The sequence below is a fragment of the Acinonyx jubatus genome, chromosome B3 (genome assembly GCF_027475565.1).
Source record: "Acinonyx jubatus isolate Ajub_Pintada_27869175 chromosome B3, VMU_Ajub_asm_v1.0, whole genome shotgun sequence".
NCBI classification, from domain to species: domain Eukaryota; kingdom Metazoa; phylum Chordata; class Mammalia; order Carnivora; family Felidae; genus Acinonyx; species Acinonyx jubatus.
In genome coordinates this window covers 28,962,371-28,976,291 of record NC_069386.1, presented here as the reverse complement: position 1 = coordinate 28,976,291, position 13,921 = coordinate 28,962,371, and the positions used below count along the sequence as shown (strand labels likewise).

At 33.3% G+C, this 13,921-nt stretch overlaps 1 protein-coding gene across 5 annotated transcripts in view; it reads left to right on the top strand.

Annotated features, from left to right (window-relative positions):
- The window catches only part of SCAPER (S-phase cyclin A associated protein in the ER), a 505,210-nt gene that overhangs the window by 179,236 nt on the left and 312,053 nt on the right, over nucleotides 1-13,921 (top strand). The gene's annotated exons all lie outside the window — the stretch shown is intronic.

Here is a 13,921-nt window from a genome sequence, read left to right as displayed (position 1 = left end):
TATTTATTGAAAACTCAGTATGTCCTATATTCTAAAGAATTCCATGTTTGGTTGTGATTATTTAAAATTATATTTAATATTTAATAACTACTAAAATACAGTATACATATATGTCATTTAGTATACAATTTAGTGCTCACTTTGACAGTGCATATACTAAAATTTAGTATACAGTTTAACAAGAAACAGAAATAAGAACAATTTTACTGTAAAAAAAGGTCATAGTATTTTGATATTTTAATAATATACAAAAGAATTCTTTAATGATGCCCTGCATTTCTTGGAAAATAATTAACAATATACATGTCATGTAAATTGATAATTTTATGAGTACAGTATTTAGAAATTTTTGGAAATGCATTATTTATCTACCTATAATTGCTTACAGTGGAATTTAGATTTGTATGAATATTTTTAGAAATATTTTACATTCAATTGTTATCTAGACATGGATGACATTGCTAATCTATGAATTTGTTGGTTCTATTTATAATAGCAAATTTCTAGAGCTACCCAAAGATGAGACATTCATGTTTGTGAAGTATCTCTTAAAGTGCCCAGGAAAAGTTATTATGGTTCTAATGAGAGCAGTAACTGTATATACATACATGTGTGTGTTTAACTCCTGTTCCCCAGTGTAACGTATATTAATAGAGTACACAAATCTCAAGTATACAGCTTGATTAATTTTTACATATGTTTCACTCACATCAAGATATAGATCATTTCTTATACTCCAGAAGGCTCCCTCATGCTCCAACCCAGACATGTCCCCAAGCGGTAACTAGTCTATACCATCAGTTAGTTTTCCCTGTTCTGGAACATTCTTTAAATGGTATCATACAGTATGTACTTTCTGTGTCTGGCTACTTTCACCTACCCCTAACTCTGAGATTGATCTTAAATGTTTATGTGAAGTTGTAGTTCATTCTTTTTCTTAGCTTTTTATCAATGCTCTCCAGGTGAAGACCATCAGGAATATATTTGTAGTTGAATAAAATAGGGTTTTATTTATTAAAGAATGGAAAATGTATACTGTGGGGAATTATGGAGCTTCTCAAATAAGGTGTTAGAAAGGGGTTATAGGATTTGGGCTTGTGCTAGGTGATTTGGTTGGGGAGGGGAAAGTTCGAGGACTTGAAGCTTTGATCTGGATTGGATGCTGTCAGGAAGCAGGGGTAAGTCTGTGGTTGGTTCTTAATAAATCAATAAATCTTACCTGGGTAGGAGGACTGAAGCTACTGTTTTCTCCTGAGTTTCTGGGTATGACCAGCACTTGATGGGAAATTGCACATAGTTATTTGGGCTTACTTCTCTATGATTTCCTCCTTTTGAGGATATTCCCCCCTCAAGCTCCAGTGGCTTTGGCAGCTCTAAACCAAATTCTGTCTCTTCAGCTCAGTAAGGCTGCTACTTTTAGTTTGCAGTGTCTCCATGCCAAAAATTGGTATAAGCCTTTGAAGGAAAAATCCAGAGTGAATGTGGAGCTTACTTCATGTGCTTCCTTTCTGTTAGGCATAACGGTCTCTCAAGTTCTGGCTCTGTTGGCTGTACTGTAATGCCTTCAAATTGATATTTGGTATACTTTGTACAACGTTTTGAGTTGGGAGATAGTCCAGTCAGTATAAGCCAGTCCACTGTGGCTGGAATTGGAAGTCTCCTAATATTTAATTCCTGTATACACATTGTTTGACATAATGCTTGACACATGGTAAGGTATTTAATAAAAGCTCATTGAGCTGAGTTGAACTGAGAGCTTCTACTGAATGGCTTTAGGTACCTCTAATAAAACATGTAATTAATCATCTATTTAGTTTACCGCAAATAATTTTTTGTCTTTTACTCAAATTGTATGAGTATTTTAAGAGTGAATAGTAAGGATTTTTTTTTATTTTACTTGAATCATTCATATAATTTACCCCATTCACTCTTTAAGTTTGCTGTTTAGAACAAGAGTCATGTGTATGTGTGTGCCACTTTGAAAAAATCTTAAATTGCTTTCTTTAATTAGAATTTAATTATTCCATTACAAATGAAAATTTTCCATTTATAGAAATTACTTGTAATTCTCTTAATTAAAAAACTGTATTATTTAATTTACAACAGATTATTTAAACATTTTCTGGAATGTTGCTGTTATATAAATTGAAATCTAAATTTTATGTGTTTTACTTCAGTGAGAAAAGTTGAGAAGGAAAGAATAGTTCATGCAATTTGAAAGAAAAATGTGCAGTATTGTCTAACTTTTGTAGCTCTTATAGCATAGCCTGATGTTTAGCTGTTGTGATTTGAGATTTGGTTGATGTGTTCATTTTTTTATACTATTTCAGTTGAATTAAATTTTCCTTAAGTTCTCACTTAATTCATGTAGTTATTCTGGGTTATAGCCCTTTCTTCCTGAAAACAAACATGCGATATAGGATATGAGTTATGTGATATAGTAGGGCAGTTTTATATTTACTCACATGGAAGTTTCATTTTTAATCAGTGGAGGTATCTGTAGTAAACATACTTGTTCTACTTAAAGTTATTACTTGTCATCTGTGATGTCTTTATGTTATATACACCTTGTCTGTGACCCTTCTTCCTTGACATGTAAGATTTTATTTATACCACCTCTGACCTAATAAAATTGTACCTTTGACCTTATGCACTTGACATATCAGATAACTAACTCTTGATCTTTGACACATTTTTTTTTAAGCCTGTTAAACATAATAGGTAGCTGCCTGGCAAGAAAGGTATAATGTTTTGTTTTTTTGTTGTAATTTGACTGGGAAATTTTTCTTGTTTTTTTGAGACTTCACAAAAAGAGCTGTTATGTGTTTGATTTTTTTTCTCTTTCATTGTCTTAAAATCCAGGTGTTAAAAGTAGCTAATTTTTGAAGGTCAAAACAAATGGGTGCTAGTTTAAATACATTCCAAAATTTAGTTTTTATACATTGCTAGAGAAATAATGAAGTATAAGTTCTAATTAAACCTCTAATTTCTGAGTCATCCTCTTTTCACACCAATATCTAAAGAAGCTAATAGTGATTTTTGTGAATATTGAATGAAGTACATCCAACCTTATATAGAGAATGAAGTTAAAAAGGGTTTTTTTTTAATCCATATTTTTCTGTTTGTGAGACTCCTTGGTGTGTTTGTTAACCTGTGTACTTAAGTAAATTTTATTTTCATTTGGTTCATGGATGTATAAAAAAGACTTTCATGAAAGATCTTAACTATAATTTATTGGATGTTTACAACCAAATGTGATTTTATGAATCCCAAATTAGTATTTCAGCTTGGAAAAATTATGCAAATTAGGTGATTGAAAGAAAATGATGTTTTAAGTTAGCAAAAACATGAAGACATTACTGTACTTAATGAAATATAAGCTTATCTCTTTTGCCAGAGTGTGCTGGTGTTGAGGTGAAAGAAGTCTCCTAGATATCTCCTAGAATTGATGACAGTCTAGGAAATAATAGATAATTCCTAACAGATTGGTTCATTTCCTTGCCTTGCTTACCTTTGTTTGTAGAAGCCAGAAGTATTTGTTGTCTTTTTGTAATCATGTTAGGAAAGCATTTTGTCTGCTTCTCAACAGAAAGTCAAGTCAAATGAACAAACTGGGACTCATTTAGAATAAATATTTTTCCCCCAGTACCTCAGTTGGGTACACTTTAAGTTAATTTGAGAAATTATCTAAAAATGCCTTACCCTTTCTTGTAGGATATAGCTTCCATTGCCTTTATTTTCTCTTTAATAGGATGGGAAAATTTTTGTGGTGTATGTGTATATGTGTGAGAGAGAATGTGTGTGTGAGAGAGAATATGTGTATGTATTCAGTATGTAACACACATATATAGCTGATTGTTAACATATAATTCTTCTAAGTTTTAGAATTCTTATGGTGGTAAATTCACCACATTGGAACGCGGGCATGCAGAGGCATGTAGCTATTTATCCGTGCTGATTTAGTCTTCTTCATTGGTTTAAGGAAAAAATTTGAAGTAGGTAACCAGTTTGTTTTAAACTTAGTTTGATCCAATAATTTAAACAGTTTCTCTAGTTTGTACCTAGCCTCTTTTGAATAACAATCCTTAGCCCCTATCCACTTGCTTATCTCCTTAAGATAGCATCTATGTGTATTGGAGGAAGAGTATGGCTTACTTGACCCCATATTAAGAGGAAAAGTTGAGGTCTTTCTACCAGATGTCTTCTTTCTTTTCTGATTTCCAGTGTGAGACCCTTCTTTACCTGTTTACTTAGTAAACCAGTCATGAAGAGTGGCTGGTGAACTCTTGATCTCTTCTTTCCACTTAGTGTTACAGTGGAGCATCAGCCATTTGTTTGCCTCTTCCTGACCAGGTCACCCCTCAGTCCTCTCTGCCCATATGTCTCCGAGTCTTTGCCATAACCTTCATTCTGGCCCTGACAGGCCTACTGGCTTCTACCACAGGGTTCATACCACATAAGAACTAAGAACATTTTGGGAAAGCTAAAACACAAGACATCTTCCTGACCACCTAGCAAGGCCATACTAATAGACCTATTTGGTGACAGGGACAGATGGAGACACTTTCTTTTGAGAATCAAAATTATACTTTGGGCATTACTGTCACTTAGCTAACATATTATCCCCCTTGGGATACACATTAAAACTTTCTTTTCCCCCTCCTTTTATCTTCAAAATGTTTTGGCTGGAAAGAGATAAAATTTCCTTTAACCACTCCTTCCTCCTCATTCTAACCAAGCAATTGAGCCTTAAGGTTGGAAAAGGGAATTTTCTTCTTACTGTGGAATAAATACTATGGTTTGAATTCTCTAGGCTTCATTATTGACATGCTAAAGGGCAAGATAAATAAATTTGTTAAATCTCAGGCGATTAACTTGGTTTATAAACCTATTGTTTTGCTGCATTTATCTGTTTTATATGTCTAAAGTTGATTATTGTAGAGTGTATTTTTCTTGTATTTATTTTAGAACAAATTCTAACCACCTTTCTAGCAGAGTTGAACTGGGCAAATGCCATATGCTAAGAAAGTTAAGATAGATCATCACATTCATAATTTTGAAATATTACTTCATTGATGTCCATTTTGCATACCTTTTCTGATGTTATATGACCATTGCACTTTTCCTGCTAATAATCACAGTCTCAGGGCGCCTGGGTGGCTCAGTCGGTTGAGCATCGGAATTTGGCTCAGGTCATGATCTCACAGTTATGTGAGTTCGAGCCCCACATCGGACTCTGTGCTGACAGCTAAGAGCCTGGAGCCTGCTTCGGATTCTGTGTCTCCCTCTCTCTCTGCCCCTCTTCCGTTCGTGCTCTATCTCACTGTGTCTCTGAAAAATGAATAAACTTTAAAAAATTAAAAAAAAAATCACAGTCTCTTTTCTGTATTGGTTTTCTTTCAGTTAACATTCAGTTTTAGAAATATTGATCATTAATCAGAACTGTAGTTTTCTTACAGTTTTTTCAAGATTCTCTGTCGTTGGGTTGGTAAATTACAACTACATGAAATTCTCTTCCATGAACCTTTTTTTAAAAACACAGTTGGTTTATTTTAAAATGCAGTTTCAAGGGTACCTGGGTGGCTCAGTTGGTTAAGCATCCAACTTTGGCTCAGGTCATGATCTCACTGTTCGTGGGTTTGAGCCCTGCATTGGGTTCTGTGCTGACAGCTTGGAGCCTGCTTCAGGTTTTGTGTCTCTCTTTCTGTCCATCTCCCACTCACATATTCTCTCTCTCAAAAATAAATGAATAAATATTAAAAAAATAAATAAAATGTAATTTCAAATAGGTAGCAAATGCCTGCAATTTAGATACTTAAGCTCTCTAGTGTTTGATAAAACTCTATTTTGTGACCCTTAGATAGCTATACAAATGTGAAAAGCCATTTTCAACTGTATTTCTCTGCATGAGACCATATGTATTATAATATGTGCTGCTTTTTGTTTACAATATGATAGTTATCTAATTTTATAGTTTGCTTATAGTAATTAAAACTATTTTTTCCTTTTTGCATGTGTTTATTTGGAAATTAGAATGGAGTGTCCCAACCTGATATTTTAAGTGTTTAAGTTGTAACATGTTGGCTGTTATTTGTAGCTGATACCCATTCCCTTTACAAAGTTGATTAAATATCTAAACATTATTGCTTTTTAAAAGACATAAACTCTTAAACTCCTTAAACTCTTAATCAAGATCATGGTGGCTTGGGATGTCTAGAATAGTGACTGCTTTTACACATCTACAGATTACAGACTAATACATTTTCATCTGGCTTTTGTGTGTCATTTGTGAGGAGTTGCAGAATCATCACCATGGGCGACATTAAAAGACCAAAGCAATTGTGATGACTATTTTGCAGCTGCTTTCTTTCAGTTGCATGATAGAGGATCAGAAACAGTGTTGTAGTGAGGCATATTTATATAACCCAAGCTGCTTCTACTTCTCTCAAAGTTTTGTAATATGTACTTCTTTATATAGAAATTTGATACATGCGTAATCTTGAAATCCATAATATGATAATTTCATATTGTAACGATAAAGGAAATAAAGGATTTATTTTTAAAATCTTTTTTAATGTTTATTTATTTTTGAGAGGCAGAGAGAGACACACACAAATCTGAAGCCCGATGCGGGGCTTGAACCCATGAACTGTTGAGATCATGACCTGAGCTGAAATTAGATGCTCAACCAACTGAGCCACCCAGGTGCCCCGGAAATAATGGATTTATTAATAGGAGTTTATAAGCAGGAATGTTCTCACTCTGACAAGAATAGTTAATGAGTTTAACATTTTATTTGCCTAATTTACATAATTCTTATTTTCCTTACTAAATAATTGATTATAAATGCTTTTATTTTAATTAATTTATTAATTTATTTAGAGTACAAGCAGGGTAGGGACAGAGAAAGAGGGAGAGAGAGAATCTCAAGCTGACTCCATGCCATCAGCCCATCAGTCGGGCTTGAACTCATGGAACCGTGAGATCATGACCTGTGTCGAAATCAAGAGTTGGACACTTAGGTGACTGAGCCACCCAGGTACCCCTAAATGCTTTTATTTTAATTTGGACTTTATTAGGTTCTTTATCTGAAATTCAATGGCCAGCATATTAGTTCCAAAGTAAATATTTATAGAGGAGCAGACCTCTGATCAGAGTTACTGAGTTTTGGTAATAATTATTTTGTCAATTGACTTCTCTTGCAGTCTTTAGAGGCACATCTGTTGTGTCAGGAAAATCACAAAGTTGTAAAACAAAATTTTCACAATCCCAAATTTGGTCCTCTCTCTCAAAAATTTGTTTTAGATTACAAAGTATTTCAGCATCATAAAGGAGTGTAATAAACCCCGTATTTCTGTCACCTAGATAATGAGATAACACTTATTTCCTGGTCCCTCCATATTTGGAAAGATGGAGGGGATACAGAAGCTATAAAGTGTGGGTAGTGATGCCAGGCTCTGGGAATAGAACTAAATCCTTGTGTTGCATGCTGAGAAATCAGTAGATAATCCTAAAACTGGGAAATGAAGAAGTGGCAATGCAAACGTATATTCAGGAATATAGAGTATCTAGGCTTCTACTTTGGAGAGTTTATTGATTTTCTTTATGGCTTAATACGCTGTAAAACATTAAGAATACATTTCTCTCTTTGGGTATATATAATATATATTAGATCAGATTTGCTCATTGTTATGCAAATATTCTCATTTTTCATACCTGTTTTTTCTGCTCACTAATAACCCTTTTCTCAAAAATGGAAAGATTGCCAGTATACTATTATTACTATTTATACATGTCTTCTTGTGTTTTAAAAATCATTCTATATATATGTATATCACAATGTTTTATTATCATGATTACAACTATTTACATAATTTTTGTCTTACTGATGAATTTTACCTCTTAAAAATATGAAGGGTCCCTCTTTCCTATTTCATGCCTCTCTCCTTGAATATTATTTTTTATGGTATTAATTTTGCAAACCTAGTTTTAGATAGTGCCGCCTGATATGTCCCTTTGTATCGTTTCCCTCCCTTCTTCTCCCTTTTGCTCTTGTCTCCATCATAGTTTTGTTTTTGCACCTAGGTCTGTTCTTAAAAAGCATAATTTTATTTTAGCTGTTTCCTGCTTTATAAAAAAGTACCATGCTATATACACCCTTTTGGACTTAACTCTTTTCTACTGAATATTACAGTGCCTCAATTCATACAAGTTAGAAAATTGTTGCCATTTTTATTCTTTTTTAATATATATATTTTTTAGAAAGAGGGTGCACACGAGCGGGAGAGAGGGGCAGAGGGAGAGAGAGAAAGAGAGAGTCTTAAGCAGGCTCCACACTCCATGTAGAGCCCAATATGGGACTTGACCCTACAACCCTGGGATCATGACCTGAGCAGAAATCAAGAGTTAGACGCTCAACTGACTGAACCACTCAGGCACCCCAAAATTGTTGCTGTTTTTAAACAGCTTTGAGGCATAACTATCATAAATTAGACTGCACTTACTTTTAAGTTTACTATAACTTTTAGCATATTCATACCATCACCATGATCAGAACAGTGAACATAGCTGCCGCCTCAGTAAGTTTCCTCATCTACTGTATCCCTGCTGATTATCTGCCTACTTTTGTTCTATCAATTTTTGAGAAAGGGATATTGAAACCTTTTATTTTAATTGTGAATTCTTCTATTTCTCTTGGCAGTTTGATCAGTTTTTGCTTTATGTTGTTTCAAATTGTATTATTAGGGGCATAAATGCTAATGATTGTTATGTCCCCTTGATTAATTGACCCCTTTCATATGAAATCACCTTCTTTATTCCTAGTAATATTTTTTGCCACCTTACCTAAATATTAATTATCCATTCCAGCTTTCTTTTATCTAGTGTTAGTGTATCTTTTTCTATTCTTTTACTTTTAACATATTTATATTTTTGCATATGTCTTTTTCTTAAACACTTAAATAGACTTATAGACAATCTGTGTCCTGGTTCTGGTGACTTTGATGTGAAGCTACAGAGTTTCTGAAGTTCTTGTCACCTAGGGCTGTGAAAGGCGCTCACAACTGAGGACTTCCAGCTTTACCTCTGAGCATTCTTTTCCCTTTGATCTTTTATTGAAAGGGTGATGTTATTTGTGATCTTTGGTCATATTGTTACTGGTATATTATTGAGATGACTTTGAAGGATGAAGCCTAATTGTAATGTAGCATGCTGTATTTGAAATCTGAGAATTCTGAGAAAATACCTTTCATTACAAAGCTTGGTTCAATATAATTGAACCATTCCCTGTTGCAGTATTGAGTTCAACCTTTCTCTATCTTCACAGCATAATAAATTAATAAGCTTGTTGAACTCTGTGCTTTCCTTTGAGTCATTTGTTAAACCTCAGATTAGATCAGAAAAGAACATCAGAATCTACAAAAGAAGTCTTTACCCCATTTATCATCTCCACCTACAGGAAAACTGATGGAGTATTTGTAATTGTCACTGAGTGGCAGGGGGACAGATGGTCGGCTATCATCCTATCAGAAGATGGCCTTTTCTCTTTGGCGTGGTGTCTGTTTCACAGTATTTCATTAGCTTCATTTTTCTTGTTTGTCACTTGAGACAATGTAATACATAGACTGTAGTAGATAAAAATAGAAGTGTGTCCTATACCTGTAGAAAGGGACCTTGGTGGAGTTGAATCTTTTGTCTAAATAAAATTGTCTATCAGGTTTTAAAAGTTGTCATTGTCTTATGTTTAATTTTTCAAAATGGATGCTGTCACAAAAGGCATTGTTTTGATAAAAAGCATTACATTTCAGATTTTATTAAATTTACTGTTTGACAAATTTTTAAGTTTTACTTAAATGTAATAGAATTCTCAAACTTCTTATCTTTTTAAGCATTTTTCAGCACCTGCTTGTGCACTTTGCATTAGTCCAGGCACCAGGGAAGCACAGATGAATGTCAAGTGAGCCTAACTTTTCAGTGTATGCTGTCTGAGTTTCATGAATCTCTAAACACACTCATTTTTAAAACTGAACTAGTTCTTTATATGGTGCTTTATTTTTGAATAGTGTTTAGGTAATATCTGTAGATACTTTATTTGATATGGCAAATTCCATCTTACAAATCACTAATTACAAATCATCTTTCCTCTGAACTCATTCTGGAGGATAATCTGCTGAACAGTTTCTGGAGTGATACCAGTCAGAATAATAGTTTACTGCAGATTGTTTTGGTATTATTCTTGGTAAAACTCTGACACCCAGAGAATCTTACCTCTTTAACTTAAGCAGTTAGCATAAGCCCTTGGCATATAGTAACTATTGAATTAAATGTTAATAAACTAAATGTTAATGAGCTAATTACAATTTATTGTTTTCAATATATCATATTGAAGAGTGGTATTGGTATTCAAAATATATGGTAGAGTGCTGTCTAAAAATACCATGTTGTTTTAGTTGAGTATTCTTTTATTTCCTCCGTTCATCTGCTTCTTTTTCTCCTAATTTTTCTTCTCTTCTAATTTTTTCTTCTTCTTCTCTTCCTTCATTCTCCATTCCTCTACTACCCCCTTACCCCTCACTTTTCTTACCCTTATCATCATCCAGAAAAAAAAAAAAGATGTTCCATTCCTCCAGCCTCCACCTTTCCCCAGTTTTTGTAGAAGGTGGTGAGGAAGTGTTGTAAAATGCCTCCTTATTTAGCTTATTTGTTGTTCTGCCACGTAGGCTTAAAAGAATAGAATGCCTTATAATATTTTTAAGAATATAAGAACAAACATTGTTTGGTTTTAGAATAGACTGGTATCGTTGGATTTTAGATTCATAGTTGAAGAAGTACAGGATGGGTTTAGAGAAAAATGTTTTTCCAAACAATATATGAAAACCCTTACATTTATTCCTCATATATTTAGATTGTAACTTGGTATCCACCCTGCTCTTGAAAGCAAACTTTTAGCTGCAAAGAAATAAGTAAGCTTCTTGAGTATGAGATTGGATTTCAATAAAGAGGACTTTTGATTTTCAAATACATTTGTATTATTGCAATGAAGCTTTAGTCCATTTTTTTTCAAAGCAGACGTGTTTAAACTCTTTTGATCCTAAAAAGAACATCCTTAAATATTCTCATGTCTGTGTTGTAATATTTTAGAACAATGGGCAGCAGATTATTTCTTTTGATATACCACATTTTATGAAATGTGTTTATTCTGAGGTATAACTTGAGTTCTAAAAATGGCAGTTTAATAAAATTCTTTATTGTGTCACTTATGTTTTCTTGCTTAACCTATTTTTAGAACTTTTACATTCTTTTCCAAAAGTCATGAATCTGTCTGTAGCTTAATTTTTTTCATTTCTCTATTAAAAAATGAGAAAGTATGAGAACTTTTAGGAAGAGTGAAAGAACATCAAGGTCATAAATCTCAGTATGAATTATTTAATATAGCAAATTATGGTAGAAAGACCATAAAAGGTAATTAAAAGAATAAGGGTATAAACTTTGATGAGATCATGTCCATATAGGTATTAGTTTCCTTATATACATCATTCGTATTTCATATTGTAGCAATGTTTTTTAAATAAGTCACAATTGTGACTTAAAAATTAGACTTACAATTTGTGTGTGTATAATTAGCCATCACTGATTACCTTTTGAGCTAGTTACAACATTAGAAAAGGGGGAACCTTAGGATTTATTGTCTAATCCCTTTATTTTACTAAGGAGGAAACTGAGGCCCAGAGAAGTCACTCAGTCATGAATTGTAGACTTTATCTTGCTGTAGGTATTTTGACTCATAGTTCAGTGCTGGTTCTACTGCATCACTCTGCTTTTCTATGCCTAAAAGAAAAACAGTGACTCCTATTAATGCTTATGTAGGATTAATACTATCAAGTAGCCAAAATGGCCAACTTAGACTCACTTCTGACTTGTTAGTAGGAGAGTAGGACTTGCATTGAGCCAGGATTCCATGAGATTAGGAGTTGTACTTTTTCTGTTAGGAAGGAAGGAGATTCAGGGGCCTTTGGGATGATTTTTGGTCCTGAGTACTTTTTATTTTGAAAACGACTAAGTAAATCACAGATACTGTGTCTTAAGGAGTATATTTTGCTTTTTCTTATGACTGTGGCATAGTAGAACTGTGAGGAGATTAAAAAGATGAGTGTAGTTTTGCATAGTTACATTCATTCTTCCACAGCACTAATAAGCTTACAATTATAAGCTTATACAAATCAACACTCTTTTCTTTAAAAAGCTTGCTTTTCTTTGCATTTCCATATTAGCATTAATTTTGCAATAATTAAAATACTAATGTAGAAAATTGGATAAAAAGTAATACTTAGTTAACATTTTGACGTATTTTGTGCTCTTTATACATGAATATATAAATTTACATGCTTATTTATGTATAAACTACATGGCATAGGTTTGAATCCTGAAATTTCATGTAACATTATCCAGTGTATGTTTTTAATATCATTACTGTTGTTTAAAATTAATCAAATCTGTGTAGTATCATCTTATTGCATGCGCTATAATTTATACAATCAATTCCCTACTGCTGATATTTTGTCTGCAGTGTATATATTTATAGAGAAATATTTTTTTTACCTCTGTTATCTTTATTATTTTTTAATGGAGCATGTTATTAAATATTACTAAATATTAAGTAGAACACTTAATACTGATATCAGGGATACTGATACCTGAAAAGTTCCATTTTTGAATGGCCAGAGCTATAGATAACTTGAAGCAAGTAATATTTTCAAGTAAAAGGAAATGAGACTGCTCTATTTCCCTGATCTTGGCCAGTTCCTTTTAAGAAAGGATGTCATCAAGAATTAGAGCCCAAACGTTAGGTTCTAGGGTTCAGGGCAGGCTCAAATCATAGCAGGAATCTAGAGCAGTAAGTAGGGAAAGAAAAAAGAGTCAAATTTTATGGAATGGACTACTGCTGAGTATAGATTGGAGTGAGAGGAAGTGCTGCCTGCCTGTGTACACAGGTGCCCAAGGATTGCTCAAATATACTGGATGCTGGACCTTGAGCAGCAAGATTATCCTGCTAGTGTACTTCCTGTCACAACAGATTGGGCTATGGAATTAGGGTGAAGAGCATTAGAAACTTCTTCTTTGACTCAGCGAGGAGAGTCTGGATCTTTTAGGTCAGCACTCTTTCTTAGGAGGCTCGGTTTATTCACCATATTGTAATTGCCAGTTAACTTTTGCCCTGTCCGTCCCATAGTCTCAGACATAAGAGGGCCATGTAAGGAATATGATTGGGTCAATAAAATATGTCACTTCTTCTTTCAGTAAAACACTTCCTTATTATTTCTACTTTTTTTTATAAGATATTATCTCCCATCCTTATAACAGATTTCAAACTTGCGCCGCACACTTCAGTGATCAAATCTGCAGATGTTAGTCTGTAAATCTGTTCATATTTTAAGTTCAGCTCTTAGATAATTCAGGGATATGAATATTATGATTTCATTTACTTCTTTTGGCAAGCCAAATAGTTTTAAGACTCATGTGTACAAATAACTTTTCCTTACAAGGTGACTCTTTTCTGAACTGGTTATTATGGAGAAATTAAAACGTAAGTAACAGAACAGTATGATGAACCTCCATGTACTCATCACTGAGCCATAATAATGAAATTCATAATGAATCCCTCCCAAATACTATTTTGAAATCAATTTCCAGATATCATTTCATGATAGCTATTTTTAAAAAGACTTTCTGCTTATTATACATTCTTATTATAAAGAGAGAATTAAAAATCTATCACATTAATCTGGGAACGTTTTAGTGTTTTGCTTTCTTTTCTTTCTTTCTTTTTTTTTCAATTTTTCATTTAAATTCTACTTACTTAGCATACAGTGTAAAATTGTTTCCAGGAGTAGAATTTAGTGATTGATCACATACATATAACACC